We start from the raw sequence: 21,150 nt of genomic DNA, 5'->3' as shown, positions 1-21,150 counted from the left end.
AAATCTCTTTTAACTGCACCATGCATTTTAACAGGCAAGTGATATGGCTGAAATTAGATAGCAAGAAGATAAGATGTTAAGCCTTGAAAAGTCATTTGAGTCTAAGTTTCAAGGATATGGTAGCATTGTTTTTGAGCCAGAACAACCAATCTTGTTGGTGTTAGCTGGTGTTAGGGAGGAAACACTAGTGTAAGGGATGTGAGGACATTAGAAAAAGTGTTTTTAAAATAGCTGATCTGGCTATGGGGTCAGCAGTACTGTGCAAAGGGCATGAGCATAGACAATCCATCGCTATTCAGTTAGGGCACTGCAATGCTTCCCTGGACAAAGCCTTCTACCCTAGTTCAAGCAAAGTTTTGTTTGTAACAATATCTATGGAAACCAGGAAATTTGAAGTCAAGATTGACCTCTTGCTTTTACCTCACTCTGCTGCCTGTGGGCCACACTGGAATAGGAAATGACACATTACCCTCACAAACAACTTCAAGGATTTGAGAGAGAGGGTGGCCTCAACTTTTTAAGCACTTGTATCCCCTTTTTCACCCACACAGCTAAAATATATTGAGTTTGCTTGAGTGTTTATCCTCAACATGCTAGCCGTTTTCTTAGTTGGTGTTCCTAGGTATAGTGCCTTAGGAATTCGAAACCAAAATAAATATCAGTTTCCTTCTACTGTATTCACACAGGGGTTTGTTTGGAATTCTACCTTCACACACAAGTCTAAAGGCTGTTGAGAAGGGGCTGTTCAGGTCATTTATCTGTTTGCTCTCAGGCTCATTCCTGTCCTCTCCCTGCTTCTTTGTATTTCAGGGGGCATAGCCCTGTAAGGACCATTGCCATCAGCCTTCCACAAGGGCTCTGCAGAGGACACTTGGTTAAGGCACATGAAAAAGGCTGGAATAACCAACCCTCCAACCTCCAACCTGCCATGGAGGTGGTTGCATCTGTCCCAGAACCTGCACTTCACTCTGTCATTCCAGTTCATTGGTGGCAATGTCTTCCTGCTGTTGCTAAACTCACGTTGGTTTCACCATGCCCATTTGTCTGTTCAGTTCTTCCAATAGCTTTGTAACTAGTTCCCTGGAAATCCTTCTATTGACCTACCTGCTGGTGATTCTGTTTTCCTGACTAGATCCTGATTAATGCAGAAGCCATTTTCATTTCCACATTATTAGTTCAAAAGATAAGACATTCTGTTCAATGTCTTTGGTGATCTTCGTTTGTCTGCTGGCCAGTGGGTAGGTTGCTGGGTCATAGTAGTCACTTTGGTGATTGATTTTTTTCGGCAGAAATTTGACAAATGTGTTGAGAGTCGAAATGATGATATATAAAAGCTTTACAGGATGAACATTTTAGGGAAATAAGAAAATTCATAAGCAAGGGACCATGCAAATATGTTGTTGATTCCAGATAACTCCGCTAACCTGGATAGCACTGACAATGTTCCTATGGCCCTTGGAAACACTCTGCCCAAGTCTCATGATTCAGTTTTTCTTCCATCCTTGAAATATTGCTTAAAATTATGTAGCCTTATTTGAACTAAGATGGGTAATATATACGCACACACTCAGAGGCCCCACTAACTAACTTCAGTCAATAGAGGAACCCTCAAAATTGTAAAACAGTTTTTTTTCTCTTGTTTTCCTCTTTTTCTCTTAGTTCACATTCCCTATCAAAATTTACAGCTTGTTCTCAGGGTAAAACTTCATAGGCTGCTGTCTGGAATGAGTTTGCCTGAGAGAGCCCTAAATGCTGAGGGAAGAAAAGGAAGCCAAACCTCAAACTAAACAGTTTTGCCATTCAAAATACCATCTTGAAGACTGACCCTTGCGGGGGCCTTGGAATATAGCATGTGGCTTCTTATACCATTCCTCCAGTGACAACTGGGTCAGGCCCAGACAGCTCTGCCATTACCACTGTCACAGTGGGGGTGGTGGAGGGAGCTGGAGGGCAACACCCAGCTTTCGCCCCAGAGCATTTGGGCACCTACCCAGCATTCAAAGCGCTCACCCTGGCCTGAGCCCTGTTTCCATTAGGCTCTCACTAGTGCCTGGGAAACCTTGAGAATGGAATGCTCACTTTTTTTGGAAAATTTCCTTCTGAATCCACCAATTTTATGAAATTTAAGTACATTGTTCATTGTGTAATTGTAGATGAAATATTAGAGAAATGGGCTAATTATCCACAATGCACTCAAGCCCAATTAAACTAGCATCTGTGGTGAGTGTAAGGATATTCTCTTTCACTAATAAGAAATACTTTCTGAACAACAGAATAAAATCATTAAATTGGATATGCTGGAGAGATTATAAATATCCTATTAGCATACAAAATGAGAATTAACCTTATTTAATCACTGCATGCCAGATCATCAGAAGTCATGTTGCACCCTCATAATGTTGCTATATCCATTCTGCAAAATAATAATAAAAAAGCCACTATTAATAAACACAGCTCACTAGATGCTATTCTCATCTACTAAATTAATATGATAGGGAAATACAAGTCTTCTCTTAATTGCTTAACAAAACAACAAAAATACTTTTACCTATTCATTGTGATATTATGGCTAGTTCAGATTTATGTCATCCTAGTGTCTGGAAAGGTGCATCTCCCTGGCTAGGCAAATTAGCCTACTTCAAAATAAATAAAATATACAATCCATTACAGCTAGCACCAGAGGTGACCTTTTGAAAATGTAAATTAAGTGATTGCAAATACCAGGGGTTTGTTCAAAATGAGAATGTATGGGCTCGAGATGCAATGCCACCCTTGCTTCCGATATTAATTGGCAGACTGTGAACCCAGGGATTTGTCTTTTAATCTGGGTCATTGGATGCTCCATTGGAAGGTACTCATGACCATTGTTTTGTGATAAATAATCATATGTGGGTGGAGCGACCTCTACAGTTCATCAACAACAAAATGGGTTGGAGCTATCCAAATTCAGCGATAGCTTATTGATGACATGCAGTGACAAAAATCCACTGATGGCAAAGTTGAAGGCAGCTATTTTATATAGTGTCACATTCATAGCTTGTGGTCTTTTATGGTGGAGGGACAGAAGTCAGTCAGCAGGCTTGGGCGATTCAATGAAGAGGAAACCTTTGCTGAAGCAGAGTGAGCAAGCTGAGATCAATCTTTGCCCACGTCTTCCCTGCTTCTTTCCCTTCCTTATTTTCTTCCTCTCCCTCTCCTTCTCCTTCCTTCCAAAGAGTTCATGTTTATCTTCTCTCCAAGACGCGAAGCCTGCTTTCCTTTCATTCTTGTGAAAAATCATGTTCCTGTTTTGGTTCACGTATTATTTCTTTAAAATCAGCAGGTACACTTTTTTTTTTTTTAACAGAGTCCTTGCTCTTACTTTCCCTGGTTGTTCTTATCTGCGAAAACAAATTTGGTCAAACTGTGAAAACTCAGATGGAATTTGAACGAAATTGCGAACAAACCAGAGGGAACTGGTCTGGGGGCCAGGTGGTGCACGCTGTTACCAGCTTGTGGGCAAAGACTGAATCCAGGAATGTACATTGCGGGGCAGAAAAGTCTGCCCGGGATGTTGAAATTTAATAAGCACATCAAACACATGAAATACAGTATAATTTGCTCACTTGAGAAGTACAGGTTTCAGTATGCCAATTCAAAGAAAACGGGCAATATGCACAGACAAGAGAAAGTACAGAAAACTTCTTTCCCATCCTCTGGACCAAAGCTGTGAAGCCACAGGATTTTCCTTTCCATACAGTACCAACTGTTTAAGTTTTTTTCTTTCGGTCCCATACCAACTGTTAAAGTTTTTCTCCAATTCCATTGGCTTTTAAAGTCACTTGCTATCTAAGTGTCATCTATCTCTTTACATAAATATATATCTCTCTCTATAAATGTATATATTTATATATATACATACTATATGTTATAGTATATATTTATATATATACTATATACTATATGTTATGGTATATATTTATATTATATAATATATTATATATAATAATATATAAATAATACAAATAAATATATTTATATAGAGAGATACGTGAACATCTTCTAAGGCTCTTTTATTCTATGGAAAGATCAGTATAATTGAATTCTTGTTAATAACTGCTATTTTTGAACAAACCAACAATTAAGAGTTTTGTCTTTTATTTTTGTCCCGTTAAAATCAATTACCAGGTCCTCTTGCCTTTCTGGAGCCATTTTTACAATTTAGCTGAAGTACTGAGCGAATTAAAGGAAAATCTGGCATCTTTAAATTTTAGATGAGCTTGTGGATTTGCCATGACAATACCAGGTTAAATAGACCTCCTTCTTCCAGGTTTAGCTGGTCTAGCAATTTGACTTCACCTTAGAATTCTTACTGAATGGCTAAATGGTTAGGATGTGACACTTTGGTTTCAGGGAAGCAGTAGACATTGCCTAGAATGAAATCAAAAAGGTCTTTATTGACAAGATCAAAAGGGACATAAAGGCAAAAACTGACTTTCATTGAAACTGAACTGGAGACCAGGCCTCCAGTCTCTTTTTTGTAATTCATCGCTTGTTTCCAGGCCCCCTGATAGAATTCTTCCATAACAGATAGAGGACTTTGTTAAATTGTAAATGAGTATTACTTCAAGCACTCTGTGAAAATATATTCTCCCTGTATAGCCCATACATTATTTCTGCTTAGTTATAGTGGCTTCCATTTCCCGTAACTATCAGAGAGAACTTAATTCAACTCACACCACATCACTTTACAAGTGTGCAGCTCTCTTAATCAACCTTTGTATCAGCCACAAATGTGCAGTATGACCTAATTTGAGAATGTCTTAAAGTGCTGACTCAAACTGTTAGTGAATAAAGGCTAGTCATTACCATTATGACACTAATGTGATGCAAAATAAAATTGAGTTGCATCAGCTGAACGTTAGTTTGCAAAAATATTAGTGATTGAATCCATTTTCTGTTCATATTTTATTTATACCTATATGTGTATATATACATATGCAGATAGCAATTTATTTTTTGTTTGTTTGAAACAGCCTTGCAACAAAATTTTTGAGTACAGAGGAAGGAAGCCACCTTTTAACAGTGCAAAGCGCACTAAGATTAAAGCAGCTCATATGTGTATCATGGTTTCCCCTGTGTAAGAGGAAGATGTATTGCTGAATTCTTATTAGAATATTTATTCCCATATAAGCAATAACATACGAAAATTATCATCTTGCCCTGTACTTTGGTGCCAGATTTCAAGATTTTTAACAGCCTCGGTACAACTGACTGCTTTGTGTCACTCAAAAAATTTTCTGGCTTGGTATTTTGGAATAACAAGGATTTGGGGTTTCTTTCTTTTTGGGGGCTCTTTTCCCTATTCTCTTACTTGACAGAAAAAAATTTTTTGAGATAGAAATATTCTTGGCAAACATTGATCATTAATTACTTGTGAAGAAAAGAAAGTGGGATATCAGGCTAGAAATTTGACTTCACCAGTACTGGCACAACTTTACGGAATGCAGCATAAATGATTCTTTTTCTTCCGTAGTTCAAATGGTTTTGAGAAAAGCTCACCTGCTTATTTAATACTTAGGCATCCCACAGTTGGTATTGGTTTCAATCTCTAAGCTGAGAATTAGTAATTGAAAAATAAATCTACAGGAATCTTTCTTAAATGACAGAAATTGTCCCAGGGTCAAGCAGAAATTCTACCCTATATCCCATTTTAAGTCTTCTGAATTCTGAAAATTCTAAACGTACAAGGGATACATTAGGGATCAAGCTCCTCTGATTTTATTTAACAGTTCTAGCAAACCAAGCAAAGGAGGTATGTAGTTCTTTAAACTGTCAAGGTCAAGAAGTTTTGACTATCAAGAAATTCTTTAACCTGCTTCCTGCTGAGAGGGTATATGTCTTTGTAATATATAACTTATAGAGAATACAGCTAAATTAAAATGCTGGCAGGTTTAGTTGATTCACATCTTAGAAAAACAAGTAAAACTTTACAGCAAGATGTATAGGAATTTGCTAGTATATGATACTTTTAGTATTTCAGTCCATTTTACATTATGTAATATGTGGCTTGGACTGTTTTTATCAACTATGTTTTATTTCCATGTTAAGACAATCCAGATTTAAAAAAAAAAAAACATAAATCTGAATAATTTTGAAGCAGACTGGCCAAAACCAGCATTCGGGAGCACGGGTGCTCACGGGCGCACACACAGGCACACTTTCAATTTACCTAAAAAATCCAGATCTCTCTTTGTAGCTCAAATGCAATTGTTCTTATTTTTAGGTTAAAGGGAAAAACGGTATGTGGGTGTGATTGCTGCAAATGGATTGCCAGCCTCTTAACAGTTCATCATCCTTAAATGATCGAGGTACAGCAGCACCCTTCTGAGAAAAATCTTCCCTGTAGATTTGACTTTGTCCATGCCAGGACAAATTGTGTGCTAAGTTGGAATAATTCTGAGATGTGAGACACCTCCATGATTGTCCTTGGAGTCCGGAGGAGCCGACATCCCTCTGGAAGACAGGGGCGTATGCCCCCTGCCCTCTTAATGGATGATTTACTGTGCTTTCCCCTGGGGCCACAACCGATGATCTGTAAGCTTGTTGAATTTTGAGGCAAATACTAAATATAATCAATATATAAAAATAAAAAAGAGAGGAAAAAATGCAATGAAAATTTATGACCTTAACATTCCTTCAGGGTCAAGCAATTCATCAAATTCTCTCACTTTCTGGTTTCAATTACACAGCCATTGTGGAAGGAACTTATTTTAGCAGGTTCATTTGCCTCAGTGGGGAATACAGGACTTTGGCCTAATGCTTCACCTTTAGTGCAGGCCATTTGAGCCTTAGAACAAATACCAATCATCACTCTTTGGGAAAAAAGAATCTGCATCGGCATGGCCTATTGGAATGGGGTTTCTGTCAAGGTAAACGGTTGTCGGCAATGACTGTGGTAGAGTGGCGATAAATCCCATTTTATTGCTGAAAAATTCCAGCTTCTCTCCATGCCTGACAGCTCCCCACATTCTCATACCCATTTGGGCAATTTCTGCACTATGTCCATCTGGTTCTCATTACCTCTCAACCTGCCTGCGTCTGATCCAGAAAAAGTGCAGGTCAGAAACGGGGGAAAGAGACCAAGGTGATGGACAAAACAGAAAGCAGGGGGGTGGGCCGTGGAGGTCGGGGGAGAGGTGAGGGAGTGACAGGGAGAGTGGGGATCCCGGCCAAGGCTCTGAGTGTCTCCAGAAGGGGCCATGTAGATCATGTAGACGTATTAAAGAATGACAGCGATAGAGCTGCAGGCGGGAAGCCAGGAGTACCTGTGTCTTTCGGACCTTAGAAAGACACCTGTTTTAAGGTAGTGGAGAGAAAGAGAGAGAGAGAGAGAAGTGGGATGAGAAACAGAGAGAGAGAGACAGAGAGAGAGAGAGACAGGGGGTAAGGTTAAGGGGAAGCACCTCTCTCAGGGGCATTACCAACCTGATTATCACAGAGTCCAGGCTCTGTGCTAGCAGACGTCAGAGCTCCACGTGTACAGTAGATAGGTTTTTAAATATAGGAATCAGATGCTGCTGGAGATTCAATTTTGGATCGAAAGTATAGTTTGGGTTTGAAGAAAATCTAGGGTCTCCAACGTCACTGTTTCCATTCATTCTTCAAGAAGATGAGTAATTAAAATCTAACTTTTTTTCAATCAGTGCATTTAGAATGGATTCATTCATAGAAATATAGGACTAGCACCAGGTCAACCTGAACATTCATAACCCTACATACGATCACTTTGGGAAATGTTGGCAATTTGTGCCTTCAAAAAATTGACCTCAGTCTCTAAAGCTGAAACCCTTTTGATCCTAATTAGTTTGGACCTAATATTATCTATTGTCACTTATAGGATGCCTCTCAGGGACAAAAAAGAGAAATGCATACATTTAATATCTGATAGCAGATATTAAAAGTAAATCCTTTTAAATATCACTCTAAATAAGAGCAGGACAAGTTTGTACAACTACATAAGAGGACACTGCAAAAAGTTTGTTGACAGATGAAATTAAAAGATAAATTTATTTTGCTGCAAAAATTTCGAAAACCGTGAATAGTTTTTTCATAATCCACATTTTCCAACAACTTTTTGAAAACCTCCTTGTATGTATATGCATAAAATTCACGCTTTATTTTTCATATTCTTTTGGTGAGAGAGTCAGGCCATTAAAGTCAATACAACAATAAGATTGTAGAAAGTATATTGGCATGTAAATGATGAAGTTCTGATAAGTTTTTAATAAAAATTAGAATCAGATAAATGGTTGCACAGATGGTAGTTATTTTGCCACCTGTTCTGAAGTCAAACTTTGCATACGGATGTCTTAAACCCAGGTATGAGTGTAAGTTCTTAAATTGGAACACTGTGGCATTGTTGTGCTTTGCAGAGTTGCTTGTGTTAGATATGTTTGTCAGATAATATGACCCAGTGCTTCTGATCATAGAGGTCCAGAGCGAATTTCAAGTCCTAAAAATTCACTTCTTTGGCAATTAGACCCCCATGTGCTGCAAAGAATATATATTTTGTATTGGTTGATCTAACATCAAAGTTAGGTTAAAATTGGGTAGTTAAACTAGGGTCTTTAGACAAGAAATACTGGCTTCCAATAGCTGAGATTTAATTTCTAAATTTTCAGGGTATACGTGCTCAAAGAAAATACTATAAATTGTACTTAAAATCTCATGTGAGACCCACATGAACATTAAAGCGGAGAGTGAAATTGTTTATAGAAATGTTAAATGAAAACAATTAGATACTTTGATCTAAATCACAGATGATCAAAAATGGAAGTTTATTAAAATGAATACGTTTAATCCACAAATACAGTTGTAAAACAGACACTTTCATGTGGGCATATTAAAAGGCATAAACCTGTAGCTCCTGTGACACCTCCATGAAAGTGGTCTGAATATACGGCATCTCTAATTTGGAAAATAATTTCAAAGTCTTAGCCACATGAATCTCACTTGAATTTCACTTTTCTGGGCTGTATGTACATGAGAGAAATGTGATCATTTAAACTCTGAAAGATGTGTGTTTCTTTGAGTAGTGTAGTAGAGAATTAATGGCATGGGGGAGGGGGAGGTGACAGCTTAGCTTGATGCTGGATAGCTGTTTGCTTATAAATGTGTGCTACAGATTTCAGTGTCCTGTAAAAGGGGGAAATAAAGAAACGGACACACTCCTGTGGGTTTTAGGGAACTTAAGACACGTGGAGGAGAAGTGCCTGGAAGGCTACTGAAATATTTACAAAACAAATCATTTACATTCAACTTTTGTGTTTGTAAAAACCTGAAGTGCCTACAAAAAAGACTGAGCCAACTTTGGCTATAAGGAATATTTCGGCATCAAAATGGTTAATAGTATTATAGCTTCAAAAGAGCCTATTGGCTCACCCTCAAGGATGCCCTGCAGTTGTTGTTAAAGTCATCAGATGAAGCTAGCCTTCTCAGCTAGCCTTTAGATTTGTCTGCTAACAGTAAAAATACTATAATAAATCGGTAACATATGTTGCCAGGCACGGAAAAGTGATATAAATAGACTAGGAGACCCAAACCAAGCACAATGTGAAAAGAATTTAACTTTCAATCTATTGGCTGCCTAATTACCATTTGAAAAGTTATTTGAAAGTGTTACTGTTATTTGCTTATATTCTTCCTCATTTTTCTTTTTTTCTCTTCAGATTGCATTATTACCCAAATACTCTTCGTGATTGCCTGCTTTGCGGCTTTGGGGTAAGTCCCAGTTTTCCACAACCTTAAGAAAAAAAAATGCATAACATAAAAGACGTCAAAAAGACTTATGTGTCCTGATGTGCGGGTTTTGTGAAATATACATGGGCTTGTGGGGGGGGGGTAGGGTAATGAAATAAAGAGAAGGAGCTTGTTTCTTCAAGGATCCAAAGTGTGCGAAAGTGTGCATATGCAAGTGAGGCTGCCTTCAGGAGAGCCACCTCTGGAATGGAAGTGACAAAGCTTAGAACACACACAATCAATTATTTTCACTAGCATTTAAAATACAGAAAACAAAATCTGCTTTGGGAATTGACTGAATATTTTATTTAGCTTTTTTATTGAGACATCCTTTGAAAAATGGCGTAATATAAATAGTTTCACAAAGCAACAATATAATCAATCTCTAAACTAGAATATAAATCAAGGATTTCATTAACTGCTGGTAGCCAGTTTAAATTGTAGTCTTGTCCATAATGTCTATCTATCTATGTATGTCCAAGTTATATTAAAAACCTTTAAATGGCTTTGTAATATCAGCTACATCTAGCTATTATAATAATTAATGGTACTGTTTTATAAATCAATACATGTATTCTTGATAAATTCATATCCAGTTAATGGTGTAATTTAAATAAAAAATTAATGTAATAAAGGACATACAGAAACGGGCAGGAAATCTTTAAAGGTTAAGAGCCAAATTTGTTTAAATTCATTTTTAACCTGTTTTGGAAAAGTTTGTATTTGAAATCAGCTGAGATTTACCTTGTTTCTGTAAAACTAACCTTGCCATTTCCAGGGGCATCTAGTGTTGAATCTGTAAAATAGTTTTTTTTTAAACAGTAAATTTTTAATTACATGTTTAAAATACTATGGAATATTTTACTATCATTATACTATTTTGTAATTAGTGACTATTCTTTGAAAAGATAGAACAAAAACAAACTGAAAACCTCACACTCGTTATTTATTTTTAACACATAACTGAAATGTAAATGCCATATATATATTTTAATATAAATGAAGCTTCTGAAAAGCTCCAAAGCTATATAAAATTTTACTTACGGAAAGAAGGGACTGATTAGCCCAGTGAATTTGCATGTGTAAGAGCCCCGTGTTTTCATTGCTTTTGCTGAGTGAGCATCCCAGAAATTTTAGATAGAAAAGAAAAAAAATACACGAAAGGGTCCGAATTGTATTTTAACGCTGTAAACGGGCAGAGAAACATTCTACAAAAAGAACAGTGTGTTATTGTTCTGATTTTAAAGCCACATACTAAAGGCATATTAAAGAATAACACGGTTTAGAAAAACAACTGAAGGGTGTACATTATCAAACACAGCATCAAATCTTTCCAAATAAGATCTCATTTGGTTTATAGAGTAAGCATCTTAGAAAACAGTATCTTTCCGAATCCTGCAGACCAGGCTGCCCTGCCATCTCCCCTGACACGGTGCAGAAACACTCCTTTAATCCACTGAGCTTTTTCTGACATTTTTCTTAACATTGCTGAGCCTTATTTAGAGCGGCGGAGGAGACGTGTGCACTTTCCTTTGACACTGATGGGTGTTTCCAAATGTTGAGAGAGAGAGAGAGGGAGATTGAGAGAGATTTGCTGCCAGTCACTTCATCAATAGAGCTATAGCAGCAATTACTGTTTGTTAGGAGTTTACATTTCAAATGAAGCTACATTTAAAGAAGTCTCATCATTTTACAAAGGCTGGTGCTTGCAAGAGAGAAGAGAATCCACATTAGTGATTACATATTAAAGTGCACTCAAGTACTGGAACCATTTAAAATGTGTGGTGTTTTTAGACGAAATCTGCAGCAAAACCACTCCTAAGAGGCTTAATTTAGGTTTTATAGGAGGAACATAAAAAAGACCAGGTTACAGCAACACGCTGAAATATGGGGTACATTTTAAATATCTTCATTTAAAAACGTATGTTTATTTTCTCTCCTGGGATCACTAACGTGTGTCTCGACAGAGGAAGCAAGGACATGCTACATTCTTAAAAATTATCTGTTAAAGGGATCACATTCCAAGACAGGTTTGAGCATTTTTATTACTACAGATAACCTCTTAATTATGTCACTGCCTTCCACTTGTTAATCAGGGACATTCAACACAGTTAACCATGGAGCGGCTGCCTTTAGAAGAATACATGGTTATTAAGGATTAGAAACACATTTTATCCCTTTCGTCGTATGTCTGATTTTAGCACTGCTACAGACCTATCTACTCGCTTTAAATACACAACACCTAGGAAGGGGCTAGTAATAGTGTTACTCATTACTTCAAACTGCGCAGCCCGTGAAGAGCTGCAAGGAATGGATCATGTCGTCTCTCCTGTCTCCCCCCCCACGACCCTCACGGTTCCTATCTGAACCAATTTTAGGTCTCTTCTGCAGCCACCAGCGTCTGAGACGCTCAGAGCCTCTTTCAGAGTGCAAGGTGTAAGTGGAGTAAATAAAATCATGTTTCACTGTTGCTTTATCAACCCTTGTAGGTAGTTTTTCTGCCAGCCAACCTGCGCTGCTCAGACCCATAAAATTATGCAATAGTGACTTCTTTGGAGGTTCTTTAATCAGATAATGGCTGGTGCTAGGAGAGAAAGGCCCAAGGCAGTGTTGCTGGCACTTAACACTGTGGTTGGTCATTACTCGTCTGGTAGAGACCAATAAACAGCTGATGACTATCCTATAAGGAGCCAATATTTTACATTTATCCTTGTTATTTTTCCCTTTTCTTTTTGACTTCTTGTAACAGCAAGTATTTGTCAAGAAGATCTATGAGAAGGAGCCTCACAGGCACCTTAAAAATAAGAATTTTCCTGCTATGAAATGATGCCTTTTGTGGCGAGGTGAGACTGGTTCTGGTTTTTACGGAGCAAAGGTTTGATTAGCTTAACGTCCATTTCTCTCTGGCATGGACACTCCCAGACACCATCCCCCACTGCTGCTCCCCTCCAATTCCGTCCCCTCCCCCCCCCCCCCCCCCATGACAGGTTCACAAGCTGCAACCAAAGGGTTTTAAAATGCAAATATTTATATTTGAGCTCTGGCAATAACAGGGCCATTTTCCTTCCCCTGTACGCCTGTGATAATTGATGCTTCATACCTGGAAGTACGTTTCATTTATCTCTTTACACATGGAGATAGTATATAAATAAAAGGAAATTTATGGGAAGGAACTGGCCATTTGAAATAATAATCCTAAATTTGACTGTATAATCTTTTAAAGCTGTAAGAGTCAGAAATGCAGATTTCTAAACTTTTAATGCAAACTCGATTGCAAACAGGAAATCAGTACACTTTTAAATGTGTATTGAATTTGAATGCCTGCCTGGGTCAAAAAAAATACAATAAGGGTAAAAGGAAAGCAGGGGAGAAAAGGTGTGAATTTTATATGTACTATAAGCTAATGCACTCAGCCACATGTTTAGACTTCTTGTTACAATTCTATTGACTTTCTCTCTCAATATAATGTTTTCCTAACCAATGTGAACAGCACAATAGCAAGTGTTTGAGCGTGGCTGTCCTTCCCTGGGCTCCTCATCCCAGCCTGCACAGAGGTGTGCCCTCAGAACTGGACCTTGACTCCACAACCTCATACAAAGCCAGGCAATCCTTGAGCCAAACAAACAAAGGGGGTGTAAGTGATTTCATTTATTTTGATAATCCTCCTCCTGCACGGGGAGCATTTTGCTGTCTTTGTCAAAGTGAATGACAACAATTTGGCCAACTCTCTCTGAGCTGCACTCAACAGTGACAGGCAAATTATCAGAGGCCCTGCACTTCTTATTATCAGAGGAGAAGCCATCAGGGGGACGCATGGAGGATACCTCTCCCTTGTCACTATTTGTCAGTGGGACAAGGGCCACTGCTATGGGTAGCTGACAGGTAATTTCAACAATAACAATTACTCCTATTACTGGTGTCATAAACAATTCGCCCAAGGCATGACAATAGCAAAGCTTTATAATTCAATGCCATATAAATAAATGCCAGCAGGTAACAAGTAATTTAGCTCCAATCAAGCTTTCACCCCGGCATTAATATTGTTATTGCAAGAAAATGGAAAATTGAAAAAATTCAGTATGTTAATGAATTAAGAAAGGTTCAGGGGCTACACAACAGGAGTTGAAAAAGGGAAACTAAGATTACTAAGGTATCATACTTGATGCCATCCTAAGGGCCAACAGTCATATAATCAATTGAAACAAAAAGAGGAACCTGGAGCAGTGTTGCCTTAGACTCCGGACCTGGGAAAAATGGAACATGGCCTTTGAAAAAAAAATCCACCTCTCTCCAATTTCTGAGGACTCTCAGTAGAAATGTAAGAATGTATATATCATGGAGCATTTCACTGGCTTTCTTTTTCCACCTGAAATATTTCCTATGAAGCAGGGAGAGGCGTAAGTGAGTATCCAAGGAATATTTCCATCTGTTGAAGAAAGTCGCGTGAGCACCTGCTTCCTGTACAGTAAGTCTCATAATGGAACTATTTTAATATAAAGCCTATTTTTAAAATCTGGAGTGAAGGTAAAGGCAAAGGTCATTGTTGCTCTCCAGCTGTCTACGTTGCGGAAGTGGACTAGAGGATTCGGTCCCATCTTCGGAAGGCAAACTTCCTGATCAAACCAATTTGCAATTTTACTATTTGTCCAGCAAGACAATGTGCCATCATGGTGACAGCAGTAAAAGAATTTGAAAATCTCTAATTAGGAGAGCTGCAGAGCAATTAACGCATGTCAAATTTCACTTCATCAAGTGCCACTCTAATTTTCCCTCTAAAAATTAATGGATTTTTTTTCCTTTTGGTATGTGTGTGTGTCCCCTTAAGGCAATGTTGATTCAAATCTGCTCAAGATGCAGTGTTGCACAGCTAAGCATCTTCTTGATTACAATCCGCCACACTCCTAACTGCGCTCATTCTCACTGCCACCGATACTTTGTCAACAGTCAAATTACACCACGCTGATAACAATGCATAATGGTGTTCCTCCTCCGAGGCCCCTGTCAAGAGATGGGGTTCATAAAAATGTGATGTTTTTCTCTCAACTGGCTCGAAAGGAACTTTGTATGAACAGGTCCCCAGCCAGGCATTCAGTTTTAAAACTTAATTTGTTCATTTTAGGAAAAAGAACAAAATGTCAGAATCAGAGAATTCTTCCCCTCACCCCTACCCCGCAAACTCTCCCCTCCAAAAAAAAAAAAAAATCACAGGAAGAATGAAGAATTGAGAATATCTGTTGCCAAAGTTTTGCTTAAACACTTTGTTCAGAGACGTTTTCAAGAGCACTATTCTTGGTTAAATACCAGATTTTTTTCCCTCTTACTTATGGGCTATAAACATTGGAAGCGTCTCTTGAAAAGACAGTATTCAGACTGTGTGAGAAGTTTGTTTAACTGCCATATTTGCCAGAATCTTCAAAACATAACAGGGCACGGAAGACAAATGACTTTTTTTGGAGGGGGGGAGGCGGTCAGGACTGTATATTCCAGATAAATGTTGGTTCACTTTAACCATGTTTTATCTTAGTTGCTTGTTGCACATGGGAGTGTCTGAGTCATCAGCACATGTGAAGAATGTTACTCACTGAAAAATGAAAGAAAGAAAAGCAAAGATTAGAAGACGAGTTTATGTCCAGTGTGTTTAGAGATGATCCAGGTTTTAAAGATTTTTTTAAAAGGGTCCAATCCAGAGCAAACATGAAGAAATGTAGGAAAATGCTTAATGCATCTCTTGACAGATTCTTCAGGGAGCAGAGAGCATTCGCATGGATGGGCATCTCAGTTTTCCCAGCATGTAGGTTGTTTTTTGATTATTGATTACCTTTCATCATACATATTCATTAATAAAATCTAAATTCATGAAATGTAAACTTCATTTTTTAAAAAATTTACAGCTCTAATCCATCTCTTCATTTGCTGATCACTAGCTCACAAACTTAAAACTTGGTATTTTGAGGTTTGTATTTCCAAATATGAAAAGCCTTGCCTTCGCCTATGGCTCCACCCCAGCACGTTCTTAAGTGGTGTATTTCAAACAAAAGAAAATGTCATCCCCCTTCTACTCTCCAAATGTTAGATCCTCTCAAAACCGACTGGGGGCTCACTAGAAGTTTTGTAATTAGATTCACACAAATTGAATTATTTTCTTTCTTCCCAAACATCATCCTTCAAACTTTATAAATATAACCACACTGAGTTTAGAGTTCCATGTGGCTTGTTTACAAATACAGGCATTTTGATAAAACCAAGCTCTGTGTCCTTCTGAAACACAAAAACCTGGACCGATCTCCTGTGAAAACATTACGGAAGGATTGTAAAGGGAAATTTAAAGGGAGAAAACTTGATTATATAATGCAATCCAGCAGTAATCAATTTTACCTTCCATATCTTGCTTTTGTTTTCAAAATGCTAAATAAACAATACATAATGCATCCCCCATCAGCCAAACCAGGGAGGCTCTGTGCTCGAATAACAGGAAACATATTCAATTTTCCTAACAGAAGACAGTTCATTAAGCTGTGCCACATCAAATAAAACTTTAATTTCTCCAGCATCAGAGTCGCAATGAAAGCAATTGAAGAAGATGAGCCATATGGTACTTCTATCAGCAAACACATATTGCTCATTCCCCCAAAGTTTTCTAATTCTGCTCCCCAGACCTGTGTAATATAGATAATGTGCTCGGAGAGCAGCAACCATGAGCTATCTCGTGTACACTTCTAATACTGTATTTAATGGGAAATAATGAATCATAAAAGCCTCGAGAAGACGGCGTTTGCTACCCTAAATCTCAGCTGTAATTTCATTGTTCTGTGTCTAAGATGCTGTTTGCCCTTTCCCAACAACCACGCTTGAACATAATTATGCTGCCTCAAACCCGGGCTGCAGAGAGCATCCCTGACAGCTCCAAGTTCCTGTTAACTCCTGAAATTCTGAATTCCACGGTGCCCAGATCCCGACGTCGAGATCACAGACCACGTGTCGTCTTCAGCCCCAAGAAGCCCCTTCGCCTCCTCCCCTGGCCGACCTCGCCAGGCTGTTAACTCCCTCCCGCCCCTGCCTTCCTCTGCCCCCGCCTCCACCCGGTGCAACAGGAGTGGCACGATTAAAAATGAGGAGATTCTCTTGTTATTAACAAATTTGACATTTGCCTGATGAAATGCGCATACAATGTGAAAGCTACGCAGTCCTGGGAAGGAATGTCTCCCCTCCCACGCCGGCTACAGGATGAGACCATTTAGGTGAAGGAAGTGTAACGATCCTCGTCTGTCTCTGCTGTGCAGTGCTGGGCTTGTGTTATAAATGAAGGCGCCAAACAGTGTGGCGCTTTCAGACTGATAGCATGTTGACACATGTGACGTGCGCAGTGTTTCATCTCTCACCTTAGCTGCATAAACAGAGCACATATGCTCCAATGCGGTCATTTGCCTCGGAGTCCAGCCTCTCCCTGGTGACACCTTGGGGCTGGGGTTTTGTTCATTTCTAGAGAAAAATGTGGTCCACCCTCCACCCCCCAAAAACAGGTTGATGATTTCAGCTTTTCTACTTCTAAAGCTCATCAAATCAATATTTTACCAACACGATGCTAATTTAAAACACCATCAAATAACACTGCGGATACATATTGAAAACATATTTTAATGGCTTTGTTTGTTTTGGCATCATATGAACCAAGGACGATTAAATTAAAAAGAGACTTTTAAAAGTTAGAGATTGCCTTTTTAAAGCTTATTAAAATCAGCATGTTACATGCCTGTCTGTGAATTAGCTCTACACACTTGATTGCCATCATTAAAACTAGTTGTTTGGGTGCTGCTCAAAGCCGATTCTGACTAGTTATTACTTGAAATCTCTTTCCACGGAAATGAAAAAAAAAAAACGCAAAAAATCTTTCTAAGTGGAAGGAGAAAACAGTCACCAAAATGTGAGCTGGCACAGCGACACAGCGGCAGCAAACCCCAGGCAGACCAACAGGTAAACTCACGACAGGAACATCGGACACAGGGAAAAACAAAACCAAACCCAACCCACGCAACAGCAACAAAGACGCAGTCCATTGATTGTATTTCCTGAATGTCTTAAAACAAATGTTTGAACAGTTTCCTGAGATAGCGCAGAGAACCTCTGCCTGCTCGCTGGCTGCAGGGACAATGGTCTGTTGCAATGGAAACCACGCGGGAGGAGAAAAAGGTGCTTTTTGTTACCATTTTATCAAAGCTGTTCATCCTCGAGCTGCAGGCCGCATTTTGCTGGAATTGCAGATATTTCTCTGTCCAGGCTCCTTTGTTTGTGCATCTCATTTGCATATATTTATCTCCAGCTGAGGGTGCTTTCTGCTCATTAAGGCCTCCCTTCAGATTATTTCATAAGCCAGCTGCTAAGAGGGATTTCACCTGTGGTGACTGAGAAAAGAGGGGTGAAAAACTAAATTCTTCATAAAAAGGGAATCTTCGGAGTCTCTTCCCCTATAAATGGGCACCATTTGTGTTAAACAGCCTCTTGTCATGATAGATGCCTCCAGAGGTCAGGGGTTAAAGTTGATTTGAAGGTCAGCAGTAAAACAACAGACAAACCAGACGCCAAACTGGTTCCTTAGCTGTCGGTGGGAGCTGTGGTACAACCAGGTCTTGAACCTTTTTCAACCTCTAATAAAACAGGGGATGAATCTGAAGTGGATCAACCAGGCCCCTGAGGAAGCAGCACAGCAAAACAGAAATAATATCAATATCAGGCAGCCACAGGAAACAATGGGGCATTTCTCCGTGCTGCATGCATGCTGCTATTGTTTCCCGAGCCGGGGAATTAATTCCACTTATTTATTTAAGGCGTGTCAACTCACTGCCTAAACCTGTTTCAGTGTCAAGATGAATAAAACTTTTATGGCTCATAAAATAGAGCCATTCATCTCAATGTTCTTTGTGGTGCGTTTTTTTTTTTTTTTTTCCTGGCATACTGAGCTAGGCCTCTGCTCCGAAATGGTTACATCTGAACCCACTGTTGCTATGATCCACATCATATTAGAGAAAAAAATTATTTCACTGGCAAATGGATCTCAACAGAAAAGACCCAGGGAAGCGTTTTAGCTGCGATGTAGTAGTCCCCAAAATCCTTCTAAATATGCCTCATGCCGTGGCATCTGTTTGGGGCATATATTATTTACAAAGCAGAAGTTTCACTAGTTTAGAGAAAAGTTCAAAAATGATAGCAATCCAACAATTAGTTTCCTAGACTATTATGTATTTCCTTTTACTTTAGAAATGCAGCCCTGTTAGCATAGCTTTTCCCCATCATCATTTTTTTGCCCAAGTTGTCACCGTTATGCAGTCAGCTTGCACTGATGTAATAGTCAAATGCCTTCCTTTATACTTCTGCTCTGAATTTTATGTTTGATTTCAAGAGTAAAATGGCACACATAAATGGAAAAGAAAATACGTTTATGTGAATTTTGCGTTATAAATTTTTTCAAAGTTCAGTTGTAGAATTAATTTTACTTTTGATTGCCTGACAAATGACTTTAACAGTAATACAATACTAATACACAAGTTAATGTTTATAAAGTGCTAGGCATGTGCATTTTCTCATGCAAATATTACCGATATTCAATACATGTCACACAGGTCTCTTTAGGATGGGCTGTGGCAATGCTCTTTCTTATCCACAAGATTTTTGTTAAACAAAAAGTTCCAATCAAACAATGTAATCATTGGAGTAGATCATTATAGCTTTAATGGGTAACGTCATGGGAACATGATTGATTTATGTTAAAAGGGATACAACAAGCCATTTGGTGACATTTCGCCAACTTTCCAGTCACAGCCTCGGTCACATACCCCACAGCTCTTTGCTCTATTGACACATAAATTGAGTTGTGGAGGCTTGACCAAACTCTTGTCCTGGTTGCTTTGCTTGCAAGTTCTGAGTGAATATTGTGGCCTTGTGATGCTGGATTATTTTTGGCTTAGTCAGTGGGTAGGTCAGGGTCTTTCAGTATGAACTCGAGTTTTTCCAGTGAGGAGGTTATTTGGAAACAGCTCCAACCAGAAGTTGTGTTTTCGTTTTTGCTTATGCACAAAGGTGTGGCCCTGGTAAGGAGGGACTCAGTGTTGCGGTGTCAGGCATTGCACACGCTTCAGCAGCCCTCTCCTGCCTTCCCCTGCGAACTCGTGCATGCACTCCAGAGAGGCACCACTCATTTTCCATATGGGTGGCCCATTTATGAAGCAGCCTGTTTGAAAATTCAGGTGCTTCCAAATGAACCACCATGCCCTAAGAAAAATATTTCAGCACATAATTGATTAAATTTTGGTAATCTATAGCAACACGTTCTCAGTTCAGCATGGAGCAGGAGATTTTTCTTTTATAACCAATTACAGTTTTAAAAAAATGCAACCAGGCTTGCTTCACAGAGGAACTCAACGTGTAGTAGGAGAAATTTTCCAACTTATTAAATGTTGTTTATATCCTCCTCTTTGTGGACCCTCTGCCTTCCCAAAGCATTTTATAGCTCCCTCTGTAACTGACTTATCAATTTTCCTTCTGACCTTCGGCATTAAGTTTAACCCTACCCCCAACCCAAACCCAGGACCCCAAGCAACTAGACTGCAGCAACAGAATACAGTTTATTCTCTGCACGTCTGCACCACATCTCTCGTTTTTCTTTTCCTCTAATCTAATCACCAATTCTTAGGCTTGGCCAAATAGTTAAAAATGTTAAGTGCTAGCAAAGCCTTCTACCTCCCCCTCATATCTGTCTCTGTTTATGGAATGGGTCCCAGTTTCCTCCTTTTCTCCTTCAGCCTGGGGTCTTCAGGTCAGAACACTGTAAATACACACAGCCCTGTCTGGACCCATAAATCTGAGCAAAGGGCAGGCTTATATATTCAGATAAGCGCGGCCGCGGATGGGGCATGGCGGAGGGAGCCCCAGCACACTCAGGCCTTGCAGCTCTGTTCAGAGAAAACCCAGTAAGAAAGGCCAAGAACGCTTAGTAGGGAAGGAAAAAAGGGATTTTGTCTGGAAACCTCTCCCCTTATTTCTAATGGATGAGGTTGGCACTGCTTCCTCTCCGTTTATTTTATTTTTTCCACAGTGCTTATATTCACATCCTTACCAAACATATTATCTTAGAGGCAATCAAATTAAACAATAAATTTCATTTATTTCCAATGTCCTTTATTCTTCCTAAGCATATTTGTTTGTGTTTTGACCTTTCGGAGAGTGTGTGTGATGTGAATTGGAGTCATTTTACCAGCAATTCTCCTTTACTGTAATTTTTCAGTCACAAGGTCTTTGACTACATAACCATGTTGCTTGTCACCACATTGAATCTCAAAAAAAGTAACGTCTGACGGAGCTGGGAATGGCAAAGTGAGA

At 39.0% G+C, this 21,150-nt stretch overlaps 1 long non-coding RNA gene across 1 annotated transcript; it reads left to right on the top strand.

The window, feature by feature from the left end:
• The first annotated feature begins 9,485 nt into the window (after positions 1–9,485).
• LOC127488421 (uncharacterized) lies at positions 9,486–18,687 on the top strand. The gene is made up of 2 exons (XR_011386912.1): positions 9,486–15,571; positions 16,599–18,687. It is a non-coding gene; the product is annotated as an uncharacterized lncRNA (long non-coding RNA).
• Positions 18,688–21,150: the final 2,463 nt, after the last annotated feature.

Source organism: Oryctolagus cuniculus, chromosome 2, assembly GCF_964237555.1.
Source record: "Oryctolagus cuniculus chromosome 2, mOryCun1.1, whole genome shotgun sequence".
In the NCBI taxonomy this organism is placed as follows: Eukaryota; Metazoa; Chordata; class Mammalia; order Lagomorpha; family Leporidae; genus Oryctolagus; species Oryctolagus cuniculus.
Note: the sequence above shows the minus strand (reverse complement) of the source record. Positions and strands in the feature narration are given on the sequence as shown.